Raw genomic sequence first — 9,322 nt, forward strand, 5'->3', positions numbered from 1 at the left:
TTTTTTTTTTTTTACACAGGGTTTCTCTGTAGCTTTGGAGCCTGTCCTAGAACTCACTCTGTAGATCAGGCTGGCTTTGAACTCACAGAGACCTGTCTGCCTCTGCTTCCCAAATGCTGGGATTAAAGGCATGCATCACCACTGCCAGACTCCATTTTTTTTCTATGTAGAGGGTTTTGACCATTTTTCATTCAGTAGAGAATTGTCTATTTTCCATGAGTTTGTAAGCTTTCTGTTGTTTTTGTTGTTGATATCTATCTTCAATCTGTGGTAGTCAGTTAGGGTGCAGGGTGTTTTTTTCTATTTTCTTTTATTTGTTGAGACTTTTTTTGTGACTGAGTATGTGACCAGTTTTGGAGCAAGCACCATGAGGTGCTGAGAATGAGGTTTATTATTTTATATTTGCTTGAAGTGTCCTGTAAACAGTTGGCAGGTCCATTTGGTTTATAGCTTCAGCTAACTCCAGAATTTCTCTGCTTTTTGTCTGGATAACCTATTTATTGGTTAGAATCAGCGTGTGAGAGTCAGTGTGTGATGTGTGATTTTAGCTGTCGGGGTGATTCTTTCACAGACTTGGGTGCCATAACATTTGTAGCATACACCTTAAGAATTGCCATCTCAGCTGGGTGTGGTGGCCCAGGCATTTAATGAGTTCAAGGCCAGCCTGTCCCACAAAGTTCCAGCACAGCCAGGATTGTTACCCAGAGAAACCTGTCTTGGGGGTGGGGAGAATTACTATGTCCTCTTGGTGGAGTTTTTCTTTGATGGGTATGCAGTATCCTTCCTTATCTTTTCTGATTAGTTTTGGTTTGGTCTGTTTTATTTTGTCAGATATTAACCAGCTTGCTTCTTCGGTACATTTGTTTGGAATATCTTTTTTTTTTTAAACTCTTTACCCTTGGGTAATGTGTATACTTGATGTTAAAGTGTGTTTTTTGAAAGCAACTGGAAGGATGGGTTCTGTTTTCACATCCTTTTGGTTAATCTATGTCTTTTTATTGAAAATTTGATACTTTAATGTTGAATGATATTGTGATCAATGGTTGTTGATTCCTGTTATTTTGTTGTTGGTGATGGTATGGTGTGTGTGTGCGCGCGCACATACATACGCATGCATGGAAGCCAAAGGTGTTGGATCCCCAGGAGCTGCAGTTACAGACAGTTGTGAGCCACCTGGTGTGGGGTACTGGGAACTGAACTCCGGGTCCTCTGGAAGAGCAGCAAATGATCTTAACCACTGAGCCGTCTCTCCAGCCCATCAGGTGTAATTTGAATAGGTTTGTTTTTATATGTTACTTGGTCTCTTCCCCTTGCAGCTTTTATTATTCTTTCTTTGTTTTGTATGTTTAGTGTTTTGATTATTATGTGCTGAGGGGATTTCTTTTTCTTTTATCTTTTTTTTGTTTATTTATTTATTTATTTATTTATTTATTTATTTATTTTTTGGATTTTCGAGACAGGGTTTCTTCGTAGCTTTTGGTTCCTGTCCTGGAACTAGCTCTTGTAGACCAGGCTGGCCTCGAACTCCCAGAGATCCTCCTGCTTCTGCCTCCCGAGTGCTGAAATTAAAGGCGTGCGCCACCACCACCCAGCCGGTATTTCTCTTTTTGATCTAGTCTACTTGGTGTTCTGTAAGCTTTTGTACCTTTATAGGCCTCTCCTTTAGGGTAGGGAATTTTTTTTTCTATGACTTTGTTGAAAATATTTTCTGCGTTTCCTATTTCAAGTTTTGCAGTGGCTTAAGTATTTCCAATAAGGGCCAATCAGGGCCAAGCTTACATCCTGACATATTTCCTGCTGTGAAACTCCAGTCCACATGAGATCAAGTACATTGGGTGCAGATGGTCAAACAAACTTGTTTAGGGGAGTGCAATCGTGTGGCTTGTTATCTCACATAAACAACAGCCTCCAGCATTTCAGGAACTGTCTGTCTTGAGCAAGCGGCCTGCAGATGAGAGGCATTTTTGTTTCATGGATATGTATGGCATAGTAATTAAAACTTAAAAATTTAACATTGGTTCTCACCGTGCTGATATATGTCTGTCTTTGTTGGCTGGGTGCTTTTTTTTGTTTTGTTTTTGTTTTTGTTTTTCGAGACAAGGTTTCTCTGTGGCTTTGGAGCCTGTCCTGGAACTAGCTCTTGTAGACCAGGCTGGCCTTGAACTCACAGAGCTCTGCCTGCCTCTGCCTCCTAAGTGCTGGGATTAAAGGAATATGCCACCACCGCCAGGCTTGGCTGGGTGCTTGTTCCTTTGTTTCTGTTTCTTCTCTGGTTCTTAGGAGAGTGTGGTGGCTTGTGTTGCCTGTAGGAAAATCATCTGGGGTCACGACAGATGTGGACACTGGGGGTTCCAGGTAAAAAATGCTTCTGGATATTGGGAGCTGAAATTCAGAATGGGGAAGGGCTGGGGGAAGTGGAGGGGCTTCTTGAGGGGGAGGAGAGCAGGGTGTTCCACTGGGATCTGCTTAGTCACCTGGGAATGGGGCTAGAGGGTCAGAAGAGGCAAGAGCAGAAGGTCTGCTACTGGGGGTTAGATTTGGAGGAATGGTGTGTTGTGGAATAATCCCTTTGTACACTGTGAGGATGTGTTGCTCTCATTGGTTTAGTAAAGAGCCAGCTGGCCAATAGTTAGGCAGGGAGAGGTTAGGCAGGAGAGGGAGACTAAGGGAACACTGGGAAGAAGAAAGGTGGAGTCACTAGGAGATACCATGAGACTCAGGATGAGCAGGATGGGAATTACGTAGATGAGGTAAAAGAGCCTTGGGCAGCACATAGATTAATAGAAATAAATCAATTTAAGTTATAAGAGCTAGCTAAGAACAAGCCTAAGCTACCAGCCAAGCTTCCTTAATTACTAAGAAGTCTCCATGTGGTTATTTGGGAGCTGGCAGGTGGGACAGAAAAGTTCGCCTACAGTGGAGGGAGAGGTAAGCATCTGTAGTTAGCCTGCTTGCTTCCCTGGCCAGAAGAGCCTGTGGGTTCCCAGGGGGTGCCTGCTGGAGCTGGGAACTGCTTCTCTGGCTGCAGTCGTGATGGAATTTAAAAAAAAAAAAAAAAAACCAAAGTTGCACAGTTTGTCAACGTAATCATTGTTGAGAAGCCCATTTGTACACAGGTTCCCATTCTTTCTCCATTTAGTCTGCTGTTAGTGATTTGGGTAGTTTGAAATTTTCTAATGTTAAACCAATCTTGCATTACAGGAACAAACCACACACGACAGCAAAGTCTTCTTTAAAAAAGAGTTTATTTTGTATTTAAATATGCATGTGTATCTGTGTGAGTATATGCCATGTGCGTGGGTGCCCTTGAAGTCCAGAAGAGGATGTTGGGTCCCCTGAAGAGCAATTATAAGAAGTTGTAAACCAGGAGACATGGGTGCTAGGAACTGAACTCAGGTCCTCTAGAAGAGCAGCAAAGGATCTTAACCCCCTAGTCACTTCTCTAGCCCCCTACTGCATTCCTTACTGGGTGACTCTGCTTTGCTCAGAATTTGTGCTTATCCTCATAAAGGGGATTGCCCTGCAGCTTTTTAAAAAAATATTTATTTATTATGTATACAATATTCTGTCTGTGTGTATGCCTGCAGGCCAGAAGAGGGCATCAGACCTCATTACAGATGGTTGTGAGCCATCATGTGGTTGCCGGGAATTGAACTCAGGACCTTTGGAAGAGCAGGCAATGCTCTTAACCACAAAGCCATCTCTCCAGCCCTGCCCTGCAGCTTTTTAATACCACTAATGTCCTTGTCAGACCTTGTCAGGCATTATAGTAAGATGATTCTGGCCACTATATGCAAAGCTTATTGTAATTGCTTCCTTAATTGAATTCACTAGTGAAGTAGTTGTCTAACAGGTCAGAGAATTAGTACAAAGATTTTCAATATAAGTGTTTTGTTTTGGAGTCAGGGTCTCACCATATGGCTCAGGCTGGCCTTGAACTCACAGTGATGCTCCTGCTTCAGCCTCCCAAGTGCTGACATTACAGGCAGGAGTCATGATGCCTGGCTGTACTCTAACATACACAGGGCCATGGGGACGCTGCTCTCCTCCCTGCGTCAACGCTGGTTCTTCTAAGGACTCTGTGCATCTTGTGTAGGTTGTCAGATTAGTCTCATAAGGTTGAGCATAATAGTCTCTTACTCAGTTACATGTAAGGCCATGCTAGTGCCAGAATGATAATTAATGATGTCACCGTTATTTCCTTAGCCTTGGTCGGCCTGGCAGAGGTTGTCAATATTGTTCAACTCTGTAAATACTCAATTCTTCTTTTATTATCAGCTTCCTCTAACATCTTGCATGTAATGTTTTATTTTATTTGAGTTTATTTATTTTTTTAAATATTTATTTACTTATTATATATACAATATTCTGTCTGTGTGTATGTGTGCAGGCCAGAAGAGGGCGCCAGACCTCATTACAGATGGCTGTGAGCCACCATGTGGTTGCCAGGAATTGAACTCAGGACCTTTGGAAGAGCAGGCAATGCTCTTAACCACTGAGCCATCTCTCCAGCCCGAGTTTATTTATTTATTATATACCAATTCCAGTTCCTCATGCCTCCTCTCCTCCTGCTCTCCACATCTTCCCCCACCTCACCCCACCCCACCCCACCCCTCATTCGCTCCTCAGAGAGGGTAATCATGCATTTGGGATAGATCCTGGTCCCACTGTCAGAGACTCCACACACTGCCCAAGCCATACCTCCTCTGTCATCTGCATTTAGGGGGGGTCCTAGTTCGGACCTATGCAGGTTCCCCAGTTGTCAGTCCGGAGTCAACGATCTCCCACTAGGCATATTCCTGGCTAATTTATACCATAAATTAACCCACTTCTATTAATCTATATATTGCCATGAGGTTGTGGCCTACCGGGAAGGTTTTCTGGTGTCCTTCTCCTTCAGCAGCTACATGGCATCTCTCTGAGTCTGCTACTTTCTCTCTCTATCTCTTACAGCAGGGCTATATTCTGCCCTGCTATAGGCCAAAGCATCTTCTTTATTAACCAATGGTAATAAAACATATTCATAACATACAGAGGGGAATCCCACATTACCCACTATTAATGTGTGGGGGCTTGATATGTGATTTAAGCTTTAGTAATATTTCTTTTATGAATGAGGGTGCCTTTGTATTTGAGGCATAGACATTCAGTATTGGGACATCACCTTGATGAATGTTTTTCTGTGATGAATATGAAATGACATTCTTTATCTCGTTTGACTAATTTTAGTTCAAAGTCTATTTTGTTAGAAATTAGGACAGCTACATCAGCTTGTTTCTTAGGTTCATTTGATTGGAAAATCTTTTTCCCAACCCTTTACTCTGAGGTAATGTCTGTCTTTTAGGTTGAGGTGTGTTTCTTGTATGCAGCAGAAGGATGGATTCTGTTTTCATATCCAACCTGTTAGCTGGCATCTTTTTATAGGTGAGTTGAGTCTAATGAAATTACGGGATATTAATGACCAGTGATTGCTAGTTCGTGTTCTCTTTGGTTTTGATGTTGGTGGTGGTACTCTGTGTGCTTTTCTCTTCTTTGGGATTTGCTGGTGTGGGATTATCAATTTTCTGTGGTTTTGTGGGTGTAACTAACTTCCTTGGTTTGGAGTTTTCCTTCTAGTACTTTCCGTAGAGCTGGATTTGTGGATAGGTATCAGTTAAATCTGGTTTTGTCATGGGTTTGTCATGTCTTGTTCACTCGTCTATACTGATTGAAAGCTTTGCTGGATATAGTAGTCTGGGCTGTCTCTAGTGTCTGCATGATGCCTGAGTAGGACCTTCTGGCTTCATTGTTTCCATTGAGAAGTTGGGTGCAATTCTGATAGATCTGCCCTTATATGTTACTTGGCCTTTTTCCTTTGCAGCTCTTAATATTCTTTCTTTATTCTGTATGTTTTGTGTTTTGATTAATATGTGGGGAGGGGACTTTTTTCTTTGGTTCAGTCTATTTGGTGTTCTGTAAGCTTCTTGTGTTTTCATAGGTGTGCTCTTTTTTTTTTAGGTAGGGATTGCTTCCTTCTATGATTTTGTTGAATATTTTCTGTGCCCTCCTCCTCTCCCCCCCCTCCTCCTTCTATTATTCTTAGGATCTATTTATCTATCATGTATATTGGGTTCTGCCTGCATGAATGCCTGCAGGCCAGAAGAGGGCACCAGATCTCATTACAGATAGTTGTGAGCTACCATGTTGTTGCTGGGAAATGAACTCAGGACCTCTGGAAGAACAGGCAATGCTCTTAGCTGTTGAGCCATCTCTCCAGCCCCCTAGGTTCAGTTTTTAACAGTGTCCCAGATTTACTGGGTATGTTGTGTTAAAAATTTGTTGGATTTAACATTTTCTTTGACCAATAAATCTATCTCCTCTATTGTATCTTCAGAGCCTAAGAGTCTCTCTTTCATTCTTGTATTCTGTTGTTTATGCTTGCTTCTGTAGTTTCTGATCGTTTGTCCAGATTTCCCTTGGTTTGTGTTTTCTTTGCTGCCTCTATTTCCCATTTCGAGTCTTGAACTGTTTCTTCTGTTTGATTGTGTTTTCTTGGTTTTCTCTAAGGACTTTGTTGATTTCTTTCAATTTTTTGTTTTTCCTTTCCTCCACTTCTTTTTTTTTTTCTGTTTTAATTCACATCTTAAAAGAGAAAACAAGCAAAACAGATGAGGTAAAAGAGCCTGGAGAGCTTCCTGAATAAACACTTAGGAATGGAGGCAGGCAGGGCTCAGGAAGCCATCTGATTACAGGGAGGCAGCATCCTATGAGAGTAGTCCTGACCCAGGTTCAGCCGCTCTGAGGGATGGTACCTAGGAAGCTTAGAGATCAAGTCCTGGGCCCCCACAGGCACTGAATGAGGAATCCTCAAATTCACCTTGAGGTTGTCTTTTTATGTCTTGTTGTGAGTGCTGCTCCTGAAGGGAGGATTTCTTACCAGCAGCTCATAGCAGGGCACCCAAGACACCACAGGGCCACCTTCTCATCCTATGTTTTCCCTTCACTCATTTCTGGGGACAAGAGGTCCAGAGTCCATACACTGTCTTTCTCTTGAGAGAGAGGGTATGCACAGACCCACCAAATTCTGCGATCTTCACTTAACCCTGAGCTCCAGCAGGAGAGTCTCTGGCTCCATGTCCCTGTGAATCACCTTCTTATCGTAACGGTAGGTCAAGGCATCTTCTAACTCCTCCATTATCATGGCTGTACGCTGCTCCTCTAGGGCGTGGTTTCTCTGAAGCTCCTTGCAGAGCTTGTCCCGTGGAGCATATTCCAGAATCAAGGATACCCAGCGAGCATAGCGGAAGTAGCTGTAGAGACATAGGATATTCAGGTGCTGTAGATGAGCCTGGATCTCCGCCTCCCTTCGAAACCAGCGCTCCAATTCCTCCTCCCCTCTCTGGGACTTGAAGAGGACTTTCAGGGCCACAGTGAAATGGTTTTCCTTGAGCGGAGCCAGGTACACATTCCAAAATTTTTCCTTGCCCAGAGAATGCCCTATTTCAAAGTAGTCAATGGTGAAAGCCTCCTGATTGAGGGGCTGGGCCCCATCTGGCTGGTGGTTGTCGGTGACGCTGTGCTGAAGGGCAGTTACTGTCTTCCCCAAACGCTGGAGAAGCTGAAGTCCTACTGGCTGCTTAGTTCCAGCGGCCCCTGGAAAGGGGTGGGTGGGCAACGCTCTGGCTGTGGTCTCTCCCGCACCAGCCCACTAAGGGACACTGGTGACAAATGCCTTCGACTTCTTTAAGGGTTTTTTTTTTTTTAATTCCTCTTTGAGGGCCTCAATCATCTTCATAAAGTTCTTTTTAAGGTCATTTTCTCCTGCTTCATCTGTGCTGGAATCTTCAGGTCTTGTAGAACCTCTAGTTTCTGCTGGGTGCCCCATTGCTCTTTATGTTGTTGAGTGCATTCTTACCTTGTCTACACGGCTCTGCCTCCAATTGGTTTAGGTGGAGCCTGTGCTTCAGGGGTCCCTCTTCCTTCAGTTGGTGTAGTTGGGGACTGTGGCTCTGTGGAATGCTCCTTGAGGTGCCTACTCCTGCTATTCCCTTTGGAGGATAGTACCTTCGGCCCCAAACCCCTACAGGATGAATGCTGTATAGAGCACTGTATAGAGAACCGAAGAAGCAGACAGACCTTGCTGGGTGTCCTCACCCCGTCTTCTTAGGGTTAGAGACTCTGCTTAGTCTTCTTAACATCCCGAAGGATGGGGCTTTGAGAGCTTCGGTAGCTGATCAGATTTCTGCACAGATTCTGAAAGGAAGAATTTACCCTGTACATCTCCCCAGGGAGTGCGCCTCGTGGGAGGCCTGCACCACTGCTGTGTTGCTGACAGCTAGTCCTCGGCCACTCCTGCCTTTCATTCTCAGTCCGTAGGTTCGGGCGCATGGAACGTTTTAAAGGTAGTGAGAGACTCAGGTCCCCGTAGATCTGTAGCCATAGACAATCTCTGAGTACCCTGACTCTGAATCCAGAGCCAGGGAACGAGACACACTCTGGATCTGGGACCTGAGTCAGTGAAAGAAGCACCTTATACCTGAACCCAGAACCAGAGAAAACACTCTGACCCCCAAACCAGAGCCAAGGGAACACCCATTGCTCCTCGAACCAGTTTGGCCCTGAAGTCAGAGCTATCTCTGACCCAGATACAAAACCAGCCAATCCTTGAGCAGTAAAAACCAACCAATCATGAGCAGTAAAGTAGTAACCTCTAGTCTAGAGACTGCTATGACCTTTTTGGGACCTTAGCCAAAGGAAGTAGCTTTCTCTAGGCTAGAGGCATGACCTCTCCCTGAACCCTAAAACCTGGAGCTCCTCCCTCTTGTGGAAGGAGCCAATCAGGAGCAGGCAACCCATTCTCCCATAGGGGTTAGCCAATCCCAAGCCTGTGGGCTTGGAAGTCCCAAAGCCTTCCCCACTTTAAAACTGCCTCCCTGCTCCGCTCAGGGTCTCTCCGCCGCTGCTACTGTCGCTGTTCCCCGCAGATGGGAAGGTCTGAGCTAAGTCTCAATAAAGACTCTCTGCTTTTCCATCATTTTCAGTCTCATTTGGTAATTTGGGGATTTGAACTTTGGGCATAGCAGTAGCAGGAGATGGAATTTGAGACTGTGGGTTTTGAGTCTGCCTTTTTTTTTTTTTTTCTGCTACAGTCTTTACAACCACAAGTCTCCATGTCAGCTTTGACAGCTGCACCTCACAAAGTTTCATATGCTGGACTGAAAATCCACTGGGCAGACATCAAAGAGATTAGCATCATCCTCCCTAGTCAACAGATGGAGTGGTTCTGTTGATAGGTGAATTGTGTAGATTGAGTCTTCAATGTCAAACTAACCTTCATTCTGGG

At 44.2% G+C, this 9,322-nt stretch overlaps 1 pseudogene; it reads right to left on the bottom strand.

The window, feature by feature from the left end:
- Positions 1 to 6,709: 6,709 nt before the first annotated feature.
- LOC126509325 (aurora kinase C-like) lies at positions 6,710 to 8,342 on the bottom strand (annotated as a pseudogene).
- Between the last annotated feature and the right edge of the window lie 980 nt (positions 8,343 to 9,322).

This window comes from Alexandromys fortis, unplaced genomic scaffold (genome assembly GCF_014885135.2).
Source record: "Alexandromys fortis isolate MF-2015 unplaced genomic scaffold, M_Fortis_MF-2015_v1.1 scaffold_72, whole genome shotgun sequence".
In the NCBI taxonomy this organism is placed as follows: domain Eukaryota; kingdom Metazoa; phylum Chordata; class Mammalia; order Rodentia; family Cricetidae; genus Alexandromys; species Alexandromys fortis.